The sequence below is a fragment of the Cryptomeria japonica genome, chromosome 9 (assembly GCF_030272615.1).
Source record: "Cryptomeria japonica chromosome 9, Sugi_1.0, whole genome shotgun sequence".
Lineage (NCBI taxonomy): Eukaryota > Viridiplantae > Streptophyta > Pinopsida > Cupressales > Cupressaceae > Cryptomeria > Cryptomeria japonica.
In genome coordinates this window covers 342,808,792-342,822,011 of record NC_081413.1, presented here as the reverse complement: position 1 = coordinate 342,822,011, position 13,220 = coordinate 342,808,792, and positions in this window count along the sequence as shown.

Below are 13,220 nucleotides of genomic sequence, written 5' to 3'. Positions count from 1 at the left end.
TTTCCTTCATGAGATTAATCATTTATTAAAAAGATCGCTTTATTATGTTGTAGCGAGTTTAATGTAATAGTTAATTTTAAATAACAAATTTAAGTAGTTATGCGTTTTTTTAAAAAAGAAATATTTAAAGACATTTGAAAATAGAAATAAATTAATCATTTTCGCATTTTGGAAAATGAAAGGGTAAATTTTATTATTTAAAGAAAATTATTTTTAATTTGTAAAGTTGATATAGTATAAAAGATTGATTTGGAAATTAAATTAATCTAAATACCTTACCCTTGTCAATAGTTCGAAATATAATGTAGGCCTAAATTAATATTGAGAAATTAAAATTTAAAATTAAATAAGGGAGAAGCATATTAATTAGAAAATCAAGTTAAATTAATTTAGTAGTAGAAAAGAATTATTAATATTTTTAATTTTTAAAAAAGGGCTTGAATTTGAAAATTAGAAATTAGGTCAAAGGGGATTCTTTTAACCTAGGTTGAAAATTTTTTTGGGGATTATTATTTTCCTTTGAAAAAAAAAATGTGGGAAGGGAGATGGGGAGACTTTGGAAAAAAGATGGATTTTTACAGCTGCAGATTTGGGGGCTCATCTTCAAAAATTCTTCTCGGAATGCTTATTGAGGTAGGAATTTGTTCATCAATTTGATTAAAATGTTTATTAAAAAAAAAGAGGTTTTGTATGTTTTTTTTTTCTTGCAATATTGGTTTTCAGATTCTCCATTGTTGTCTATGAGTAAGTTTCATTGTAGAAATTTGGTAAAGATTAGCTTTTTTGTTGGATCTTTGTGTGAAAAATGGACTGCCTTATGCCCAAATATTGTTTGGATTGCATGGTTATTCATCAATCTCTTCTATTTTTTTTAAATCCCATAACATTCTGGAAAGAGAAAAAAAAAAAAGGTTATGACTGTGATAAATGGTTAATGATGGATTTACGTTTATTTTTAGTTATTTTTTGTGCATTTAAAGAAAAAAAATAAAAATTATTAGTTAAGTCGAACTGGTTTATATAAAAGAAAATATACAAAAAAAAAAAAAACACAGGAAAATAAATTGGGGTTTCGGGGGGGGGAGCCGAAGCTCAACCCGCGCCTCCCCGCGGCGCCGCCAGAGCTCCTCTCGGTTCCCACACATAGTGGGGGCCAGAGGGGACTGCATCTCCCATGGAGGCCGCAACTCCTCCCGGCTCCACTGTGTGGGGGGTCGAAGGGCTTGCGAGCCCCACGGCGGCCGCAGTACCCCCAACTCCACTGTAAGTGGAGGCCGAGGGGCCTGCGTCCTCTGTGGAGGCTGTAGCCTCTTCGACTAGGGCACAACCACCCTAGGGTTTCGCCACCTAGGGTTTGGCCGCCCTCAAATTTTTATATATTTTTTTATTATTATTTGCTTGGTATTTAAAACATGAATATGGTGCTTTCTTTTTTTTAAAAAAAAGGGGATTAATTATTAATATAAATTTATTATAAGTAATATTTTTGTATTATAAATGTGAGCAGAGATTTATATTTTAGCAAGTTATGTTTAAAAAAAAAAGAAAGGGATAAATATATATATATATATATATATATTAATATATATACTAATATAGATAATATCTAATTAGCATATATTATTAATTATATATATTGATCATTGGATTCAATATAGCAATGCTTTCCACTATATTTACAATTGTTGAAATGTTGTTTATAATTTTATTTCATTGAAGTGGGAAAATATTGGGACTCATGTTTAGATGCTAATGAGTAAATCAAATGGTGGAATTAGTCTTTATTTTTAAATGTATGCAAGGGAAGCTTAATTTAGCTGGAAGATGACTTTCCCGTTTCTTTATTCACTTTAATGTATTTTGTTTTTTATAGTAAAAGGGTAATTTTTGTGTTGTTAGAAAAGGGGCTAGAGTATTGTTGTAAAACCAACCTGTCATTAATGTTTATCTAAAGATTAAATAACTTGTTTAGATGCTTAAGCCAATCTGAGAAAAGACTGTATTTACCTGTTAACGCTTGTGCAAGGTTTAATATTTTGTAATCGTTATGTCTATAATATTAGCATGTCCTTGTTAAGTTTGTTGGGTCCCTATCGTCTGGTTGCTTGTGTTTGGTCATAGTCGGTCAAGTCTCCATTTAGGGTACCGACAGCTAAGAAACCCTTGTTTTTGCTTTTGATGTACTTAGTAGAATCCGCTTCAAAAGGGATCAATTATGTAATTAACGACCGAGGTGGTTGTTGTATATTGGTTGTGTTTGCCTAAGTGGCAAAGATGTAAAAGGCATGTAATTTATGTATTCCTAACTATAATAAATGCCAGAGGGGTCTTGCAGTTGAGTAGACCCGAAGATGTAGCCCTTTAGGGGTGAACTCCGAGATCATATCCTTGTTATGCGATGCCTTGTCTCTTTTATTTCATACTTTAAGTTATCATGTATGGTTGTATCTTGTAAGTGTATAATGGGAATTTAATGAAGCTAAATCAAAGTGCATAAATTTAGTCATCTTGATAAATGTAGTAATTGGGGTCATAAAAGATTGTAATTATGATTATGGAAAAGTATTTTGTTAATGTTAATTAAAAGAAGTAATAGTGGAAAGAATCTCGCTAGGTCACCATTATTGGATTAACTTGTTATAAAGCATGTAAATTGAACGAATGAGAATGGGTAACAAAGATAGGATTAATGTTGTAATTTCTAAATTGAAATCTAATGGATGAACCTCATATGGGAATTTACCTTTTTATCTTAGTAAATGAATATCATCATGTTAGTTATATGTCACTTTATTGCATGAATTTATTTAGTTATTTACGTTTTAATCTTAACAAATAATCCTTACCAGATTAATTTTATAATTGGGTGAGCTCAACTAGCTATCCATATTATAACCCTGATAAATGAATTTCTTTATGAATAGCTAAAATTGAACTGAAGGGGAAGGATTCATTTAGTTGTTTATATCTTAATCTTAGCAAATGTATCTCTTCATATTAACTTTATTTTAACCAAAAAGAGTGACACACATTAAGTTAGTTATATTTTAATCCTAATGGAAGAATGTCACTATGTACTTATATTTTTTAATCCTGAAAGAATGAATATCATCTTGCTAACTATATTTTAATTAAAGGGATGAACTCATGTGGCCCTAGTACATTTTCACCTTAATGAATTGAGCTCCATCTCTTAGCATTATTTTAACTTCAATGAAAGAACTCTATGGCTACTTACATTTTATCCTCCATAAACGAACTACGACTCATTAGTTGGTTTTGCTTGAAATCAAAAGAAGGAATCCTCATTTTATTAATTGCAGCTTAATCCTAAATGAATGAATCTCATCTTATTAGCCATACTTTTAATTATAAAGGATGATATCATTTGTGGTTGGTTACCTTTAACCCAAATGAATGAACTTCGTTATATTCTAGTCGCATTGTACCTTAATGGGTGGCCTCTTAAGTTAATTATGTTTTAAAGTGCATTGAGTAAACATCCTCATGTTAGCCTCCTCTCCATTCAAAATAGATGAACGCTTCCTAAAATTCTAAGATGTCAACTTATCGAACATAATATATATCCATGTCTTAAGCATTAACTCATAATTGAGATATCCAGCTTATTGGATCAATTGTCGCGAGTTAAGTTAGGTGTAAGGTTAGGTAATCACGTTGGGAAACTCCTTAGGTTCGTTTAGTCTTCCGCTGTGTTATCTAAGCTTTAGATAACTCCAAATTATCTTAATGTTGTAACTAATCAGTAATACTCGTAATTATTATTATAAAAAAAAAATATTTACACTCTATTTGAGTGTTTTTAACTTAAACCATTTGGGGTTTCCTGGGGGGGCATTAGAGACAACATCACCAAGGTCCTAACCAAAGGCAATTAAATCAATCTTGAGCACATTAATTAATTCTTTAATCATCAAATATTACATGGCAAATTAATTACTCAATATTAATTAAATATTTATTTAATTAATTAAATCATTCCAAGAATATCATTTTGATCAATTATCCTATTTAATTTATTAAATATCCTAGCATATTTATTTAATTAATAAATTTGTCATTTAATCATACAAACAAGAAATTAATTTATTACAAAAGAGGAATTAATTACAAAGCAAGAGTTAAATTGAAAATAAACTAAAAGGATTAAATTGAGAGAGAAATCAAACTTGAGATATTATTTCTTTCTTCTAAATTGGGAACTTGAAAGCACAAAAAATGATTAATTGAATTATTAATTTCTTTCTCTAAAATTGGAACTCGCGGCTTTTGAGAAAAAGAAGTTCAGTTGCATTAAAAGACTCTTTTCTTGAATAAATCAAAGAATTATCTTTATTTATCACAAATGCATGGAATTAATTAATTCTTATTTCTAATGCAACTTTAACTTCTTATCTGAATGCATTTCAATTAAGCTATAAATGGAATCTATCTCAAAGTTATCTGAATCTGATTTCTCAATTATTTCAATTAATTCTAAATTGTGTTTTTTCTTGATCTCTCTTGTGAATTCTCTATAAATTCAGCCTTCAGCTCTCATTCAAATCACCCCAGAGATATTTGAGAAACACCTTGGAGATTATTATTATGCTGATTTTTCTCTAGAGTCATTAAAGATATTGTGCTTGCTTTTTTGAGATTATTTGCATCTTAGTTTAACTTTTTCCATATTTAGTTTATTTCATTATTGCTTGAATCCATATTGTTTGAATCACTATTGCTTGAATTATTCATCCATCTTGCATCCATTTAGCTTAATATCATACTCATATAGATTAAATCCTTCATCTTGGTGTAGTCTAGTCACTAGTATTGCTTATAAAAGTCTGAGAGCAATCTTATACTCACTTCTTTTAGAAGGCAATTAGTCGCTTTGTTATGGTTTATTATTTATTGATTATTGATTTACTAACCATACATGTAATGACTTAATTGAAGTGTTGTGCCTGCAGCTATCAGCCTTTTTCACTTTTTCACACACACATTTCTGGCACCCACCTTGGGGCAGAAGACTACATTTTTCGGTCTCCAAGACTGACTGCTTATTTTTTATTTTTTATTCGGATTTTTTGACTTTTCAGATTTTCGTTCGTACAGGTTCCGTGATTTGTCATACAACATTTCCCATACGCCCAAATGACAAACTACAGGTTTCGTACGATCTGGTATGATTTATCGTACGACCTGGTAAAAATTGTTGTACGATTATGTATTTTCCGGTTAAAAAAAGCAGATTTCATTCTTCAATTTTCTCATTCAATTTGATTATATTGATGACTGACCCTAGTTGTTTATCTGTCTATCTGAGCAATTTTTCACAGCCTAACCAATTTTTGCAGAACACTTGTCAAAGAATATGCTTATTGCACAAAGACAATATGAATATTGATTCGTTGTCTTTGCAGGTTCCCTAAGGAGATTCGAGAAAACATCGTGTATTCCTTAAATTCATTTTTAGGCACCTAACTTGCTATCTGGTTAAAGAAAAAATTTGTTTTCGTGTTTTAAGTAAATTCTGAGAGGTAGGAGAGTATGCTCTTGTCTGCATAGACAATAAAAAATCCAGACCCTTGAGGTATTTTCTTTAAGTTTGAGATTTGTACATCTTTAGTGGGTCTGCCCTCCCGAGGAGCTAATAACTCTTAAAGCCATTACGACCGGTGTGAGGGGGAACAACCCAAGTGGGAATGGCTAAACACCAAGTACTCCAACCCACTATAAAATAAACATGGTTTGATGAAAATCAAGTCAATGATAGTTCTCAGGAATAGCTCTCCTCAGTACCTTCAAGTATATTAAACCTTGGTTTTCAAGGCTGGGAGACCTCTTAATTGAGTTTATACCTCGACATGTCGAATAGACCCCTTACTAGTTCCAATTCAAAATTAGAAGCTGCCTGGTTCACCTCTAAAAGGGGGAATAATCTTTGTGCAAGAGATATAGTAACTCTCCCAAGATACTTGTCATTTCATGCCCCCATTAGCATTTGGAGTCGGATAATAAGACATTGAGAATCCATTGCATGAGACTCAGTGACCGTATTCTGATTAGCTATTGGGTGTGTACCTAAGTCTACAAGCAAAGGTTTTCTTCTCTCACCAATTTTTGTAGGGTTTGCATGTTGTGATTGGAGTTATTATTCATATTACATGTTTTCTATTTTTTCATCCATGAAACTGAAATACCAAAAGTGGAGAAAACAAGAAACAACTCAGTGATCAAAAACTTTGTTTGTGTCCAAAACTAGTCTATCCCTGTCGAAACTCTGTCCAATACTAGTCTATCCAAGTCAAAACTCTGTCCAAAACTAGTCTATCCTAAGTCGAAACTCTGTCCAAAACTAGTCTATCCTAGTTGAAACTCTATCCAAAACTAGTCTATCCTAGTCAAAACTTTGTCCGTGTCTCAAACTAGTATGCCTTAGCTGTCAAAAACTCAGTCTAGCTCTAAACTGCTTATCATCAGTCAGCGAAAAAAAACCTAGTCCATCTCAAATCTGGTTATACTCAGTCATTGAAAACTCAAAAATTAGCCTCTATCCAGCAAACAGTCGTATGATTCCTCTGATTTATCGTCTGGTTTCATATCTGTGTCGTACAAAATTTCATCAATCCTAACAGTCTATCATTTGATCCTATGTCATGTGTCGTACGAATCCTGATTGTCTATTGTCTGGTTCTGAGAGTTGTCATTTCACCTTACATCCTGTGTCGTATGATAAAACATTATATTGATTAGTCTGTCATTCTAGACATACCCATATGTCGTACGATACAAGGCAGCAACTCGTACGAAACAATATTGTTGTCATCCTGAAGCTATTGAATTGATTTATAGTCCTAAGAAACTTGTCGTACGAATCTCTGATTTTGTCAGTCCAGAACAGTCAAGCTTGCCTAAAATAGTCTAGAGTGAGCATAAAACTGGTTATCACCATCCTGAGCATAATAAGATCAAAACAGTGTACCTTTGCCATTTGTGTTGCATGATTTTGTCGATCATCTTTTAGCTAGTTCAATTAACTACATATCAAACCTAATTCACTTAGATAAACATCTTATAAATGATAGATCTTTCTTGAAACCGGACTAAATCTTAGTTGCTCCTCTCAAACAATACGTTAACTGAACAACTAGCTCTGAATTTGATCTTGACTTCTGCATCACAAACAACTTTAGGTCACCCCAATCAATAAAAATGCCAATTCAAACTAGGAGTTCTCGTAAGAAAGATGCCAAAGGAAAAGGGCAACCCTTTTCATATAAAGATAATCCATTTTACGAAGAGGATCCCCTGACTGATAAACCTTCATCATCAAAGATACCAATTTATGATCAACCTTTATCTCCCACTATACCTAGAACAGAATGAAATGACGAAGACAACCTCGGTATTCATGAAACCGACAATGATTCCTCACCAAGTGGAGCTGAATATTTTGAACCTCCAAAAAAAGATATTCATAAATTTCAAAAGGATATTTCTGAAAAAATGATGAAGGCTATCATGGCTAGAGAAAAAGAGGACTATTTTCTAGAAATAGCAAAACAAGGCACCAAACTTCCTACTAGATATGACGTTCAAACTCTCATCACTAAAAAGGAAGAATCGCCTATAATGATGGTCCACAGACAATTACTAGCTTTACAGACTGAGCTCACAGAACTCAAAAACAAGGATAAGTCCCCAAAACAATATTCTCTGAAGACAATATGCCCATTTCCATTTGACAAAAACCTATACATGCCTCCATTCCCTTCATGAGTGGAGATTCTAAAATTTGACAAATATGATGGTACCTCAGATCCTCAAGATCATGTCAGAGAATTTTGTGCTTCCTACATGAAGTTCATGCACAATAAATCGTATCTCATGCACCTTTTTCCAAGGAGTTTGGGAGGACAAGCTATGGAATGGTTCTCAAGTCTACCTAAGAGGATAAAAACTTTTGAAGAACTAATCCAACTATTTTTACAACAATACTCCTACAACATTCGACATCCTGTTACTATGATTGAACTTTGCAATACCAAACAGAAAACAGTGGCACCTTTTCTCACTTTCCTCCAACATTGGAGAAAGATGTTCTCTAGGTATTCACGACCTATCCCAGATGCTGAGAAAATGGATATATTCCTCAATAATTAGGTCTCTAAATTGAAATATAGTTTCCAAATGCAAGTGCACCCATCATTTTACAAAATGGTAGATAATGCTATCCGAATGGAAGATGTGCTTATAAAGAAAGGAGATATCACGCCTTGGAAAGAAACACAACCAGGATCTAGCTCTAAAGAGAAGAACAAGTATTGGAAGTATGGAAAAGACAACAATAAGAATGTTGTTAATGACGGAGTAGTAGACACTGTTAAAACCAACTCAAATCCCATGATATTCAACTTGGCTAGTGGCACACAAGCACTCAAAGTAGCTGAAACCGCAACACAAAATCCTTTGAAGAAAGCAAAAGAGTGGTTCAAAGAGAAACCTTGGCTTTCGAAACCTAGACGCGAATTCACTCCTCTAGAAGAATCATATGAATCCACTTTAAAAACTCTATTAGCAAACAACCTGATAACGTTACCAGATAATTCTAGGCCATATGATCCAGATGTCAAACCAAAATGGTGGAGAGAAAATGAATACTGTGACTACCATAGGAATAAAGGTCATAACACAAACAACTACATGAAACTCAAGCATGAGATCCAAGATCTCATAGACGCTGGTAAAATTGTTGTCGGGAATCACCCGACAAATTCTTATCATAAAGATTTTAAGGACCCCCTACCTATTTACGAACAAGGTGATTCCTCAAAGACCAAAGGAGGTGCCAAAGTATAATATACTTATACCAGCAATGACAATGTCATCAACATGATTGAGCCATCCCAATCTGAATATTGCAATGTGATCATAATCCAAGATAAACAAAATGAATCACGATATGCAAAGGCTATGACCCATTCTCAAAAGAAAGTAACTCTCCAAGGAGCTAGTTCTTCAACTTCTACTCCAACAACGTCAAACCTACCAGCCTCGTCAAACAAATAAAAAGAATCAACATTTGATAAATTTAAAAGGCTAACTTCATCATCATCCTCTGGGTATAGTATTGTTGAACAGTTGAAAAAGACAAATGCTCAAATTTCCATATTTGAATTACTAAAAATCTCTCCTGCTCACAAACAAATCTTGGACAACGCCTTGCTCACCACTAATGTTCCAGAAGATTTAGACATTGATCAGTTTCAGTCTATGGTGGATCATCTGACTTCACCTCACTATCTGACCTTCTCTAAAGAAGATGACAAATCGCTAAATTATCCACATAACCAGCCATTGCACATTGAAGCCATGATCCATAAACACAGAGTCAAACGTGTTTTGATAGATGGAGGCACTGGGTTGAATATCTGTACTTACAGTTTGCTTACACAACTAGAATTTTCTGAAAATATCATTGATCCGAGCAAGAAAATAACAATTAAAGCTTATGATGAAGAGAAAAGGACCTCTAAAGGTCTGGTATCATTACCAATCAGGGTGGGACCTATAGAAAAAGATGTCATTTTCCATGTACTTGATCTTCCTCTATCATACAATATCTTACTGGGCAGGCCATGGATTCATGAAATGAAGGCAGTTCCATCTACATACCATCAATGCTTAAAATTACCTTATAACGGAGTTGAGGTTAATATTCTTGTTGATACGAATGTCCCCTGTAATGCATTGACAAAAGATGTTGATACCTTTGTGCCTCATAATAGAGCAGCCTCTACAAATGAAAGTTCAGAAGCCCTGATGAAAGACTTGGAAAAGAAATTGAAAATTACCAATACTAGCATGGATGGATACAAGATAGAACTAGTACTTTCATTAGTCTCTCTTCCTCCATCGACAAAATAGTTGGGCAAACTATCTGAGGCTATGAAAAAATAGACTTCAACTCTGAATATCACATATGATGGTCATTTTGTACAATCTTCTACTTCCCTGGCAGATGAAATAGAAGAGGATGTTGTTCTAAACTGGATTTTTAAGGAAGATAGTGAAAACAAAGAAGTACGGCATTGTGAGATTTCCTCAACACAATATGGTCCAGGCTATAAAATGATTCAACGCATGGGATATTCAGGTACAGGTCCCCTGGGCAAACATCAAGAGGGTATTATTGAACCGATTCAGCTGCAAACAAAATCAACAAATGATAAGGCTGGACTGGGGTACAATCCAAAAAAGACATCAGACCAAAAACTTGCTTCTAAGTCTAAGTGGCAGAAAAGGATATCGCCTTCAACATTACAGAAAAAAAACACTCAACAAAATCAAGAAGAGTGTGTAGGAGAAAAAGAGGAACCAACAATCAAGAAAGAAGAAACAGTCAACACTCAAGCTCCGATGGTGTTAGCTACAACAATACAAGGAGTTGAAGTCCCAGAAGATATAAGAGACAAAGTAGAAAGAATCAGAGAATTGTTTGCACCACTGAAAAATTCTAGTCACATACACTGGTAGGCAGTAGGTAGACGATTCAGAGAATGGCTCAAACGAGTATGAATGGGGTCCAAACCACCTACAGAAACTCCAGAAGAGTCTAGCGGTATCACGGATGATACTCAAGAGCTGATGTGCTTAAAGCTAGAAAAGGAGATACAGGAAATCAAACTAAGAAGACAAGTAGACTATGAACAAGGGCTGAAGAAAGGAAGAATACCAGAAAGTTTTTCATCTATTATATACCCCTCTAATAAAATAGAACAAATCAGGTATGGGTTTACACAAGAAGAATTGGAAGCTACAAAAGCAGAACCGGTCATCAGTCTAGAGGAAGCTTAATGGAGTAGACGACAGGGAGTCACAGAAGCATCAAGATCATCTCAACGAGTGTGTCAGATACAAATGATAAATGAGACAAATCATGTAGGAACTTGCAGCATTAAAGATTTTGGTGTTGATACCATACATACATTCACTCAACCACTTAAAGAAGACTTAGAAACTTCTTCCAACAACTCTGAGGACTCTGACAATAGTCATGTTTATGACAATATCTACTCAGCATCAAACTTTGAATCCTCTGATATAAATGGCAAAAATCTGTCTACTGATCTTGTTACTATTGAACCTTGATATCAAATTCAGTCCAGCGTAGAGAATGATGCTACATGTAGGTCTATTGGATTAGGTCAACTAAATATTAACATGACTTTAATAATCATTTTTTGACTTTTTCTGGTCTCGAGACATTTATGCAAGGTATCCTTTTGGAACTTGACTTTTCACTCCGCAGTTGTGATGACAATAGCCTGAACTCCCTCGAACCTGCCCGCACTCTATCCTTGATACATCTTGAATTAATTGAGTGTAGTCTACAAGACCAACCCATGAATGTACCTACTTTTGCCAATGACTACACACTAGCCTATTACCTAAACGTAGTTGAACCCATGTACTCTTCTGCCAGCGAACAGAGTGAAAACATGACCACAACAGATATCAAGTATCTTAGTTGCAAAAATTAGAAAAATAAAAATAAAAGATCTAATGGCGAAAACCACATTGTGGCGATGTCAGAATCTAAAAAAGTTTCAATAAAGGACGTACCTAAAGGTGAAAACCTCTCTGAGGCACCTGAAGGTGAGATACTTGATATACTATCAAGTCACTTCCAAGAGAGATATCTTCTATATTGATCAAGCCAACTCAGCCAGTGAACATTAGGAGTCAAGAAATACCACACATCATTTATGTGGCTCAATCATTATCAGCAGAAGAATTGAAAGATTTCACGCATCTCTTTTCAGAAAATAAGATCAATTTTGCATGGATGTACTCTGATATGCCAGGCCTAGATCCTGATCTTATCATGTATCATCTTTCTATCACACCAGGAGTTAAACTAGTCAAGCAAAAACTTCGTAAGATGCACCCTCACATGGCACTACTAGTCAAAGTTGAGCTAGAAAAACTACTAAAAGTTGGATTTATCAAAGCTATAGACTATGTGGAATAGATTTCAAACATAGTACATGTGTCAAAGGTAGAAAAATCTATTAGGGTTTGCATAGACTTCCAAGATCTCAACAAATCTTGTCCGAAGGATGACTTTCCATTACCAAACATTGATATGATAGTCAATATAACTATTGGGTATGAGATGTACTCACTAATGGATAGATTCTCTGGTTATAATCAGATCAAAATAGCTCCTGGAGATCAAGAAAAGACAACTTTCACCTGTGCATGGGGAACCTTTTGCTGGAATGTTATGCCATTCGGGCTGAAGAACGCGGGAGCAACTTATCAAAGAGAAGTAACAACTATATTTCATGACATGATGCATAAGAATATGGAATATTATGTTGATTACACTTTAGTAAAGACTATGAAGAGATCCATGCATATTCAAGAGCTAGGCCCTATACTAGATAGAATGGAAAAATTCAAAGTTCACCTAAATCCAAAAAAGTGTGCATTCGGAGTGACATCTAGTAAACTACTTGGCTACATCATTTCAAAGAAGGGAATCAAGGTTGATCTTGAGAAGGTCCAAGCTATAATGGAAATGTCACCTTCGAAGAACATCAGTCAAATGAGAAGTTTACAGGGACGTCTCCAATCAATCAGAGGCTTCATTTCTCAGCTGGCAAACAAAGTTCAACCTTTCACAAAAGTATTGAGGAAAGGAGTAATATACAACTGGGATCGAGATTGTGAACACCTTTAGCAAATCAAAGAATACCTCTCCAATCTACCAATACGGATGCCACCAATTCAGGGAAAACCATTGATCTTATACATATCAGCCACTGATTCATCATTGGGGGCACTTTTGGCACAACAGGATGAAAATAAAAAAGAGAGAGTTATATATTACATCAGCAAAACATTGGTGTCTTATGAAATGAACTACACTATAATAGAAAAACCGTGCTTGGCATTAGTATTTGTATCACAAAAATTGAGACATTATATGTTGGTACATTCCATCAAGCTAGTAGCTAAGATTGATCTGCTCAAGTATCTTCTCAACAAAGAAAAACACCGAAAGATTGGCAAAATGGGTCATGGTACTTACAGAGTTTGATATTGAATATGTGGAATGCAAATCCATCAAAGGATAGGCAATTGCAGATCAAATCGTTGAAGCTCCACTTGAAGACACTCAATGACTACATATAGAGTTCCCGGAT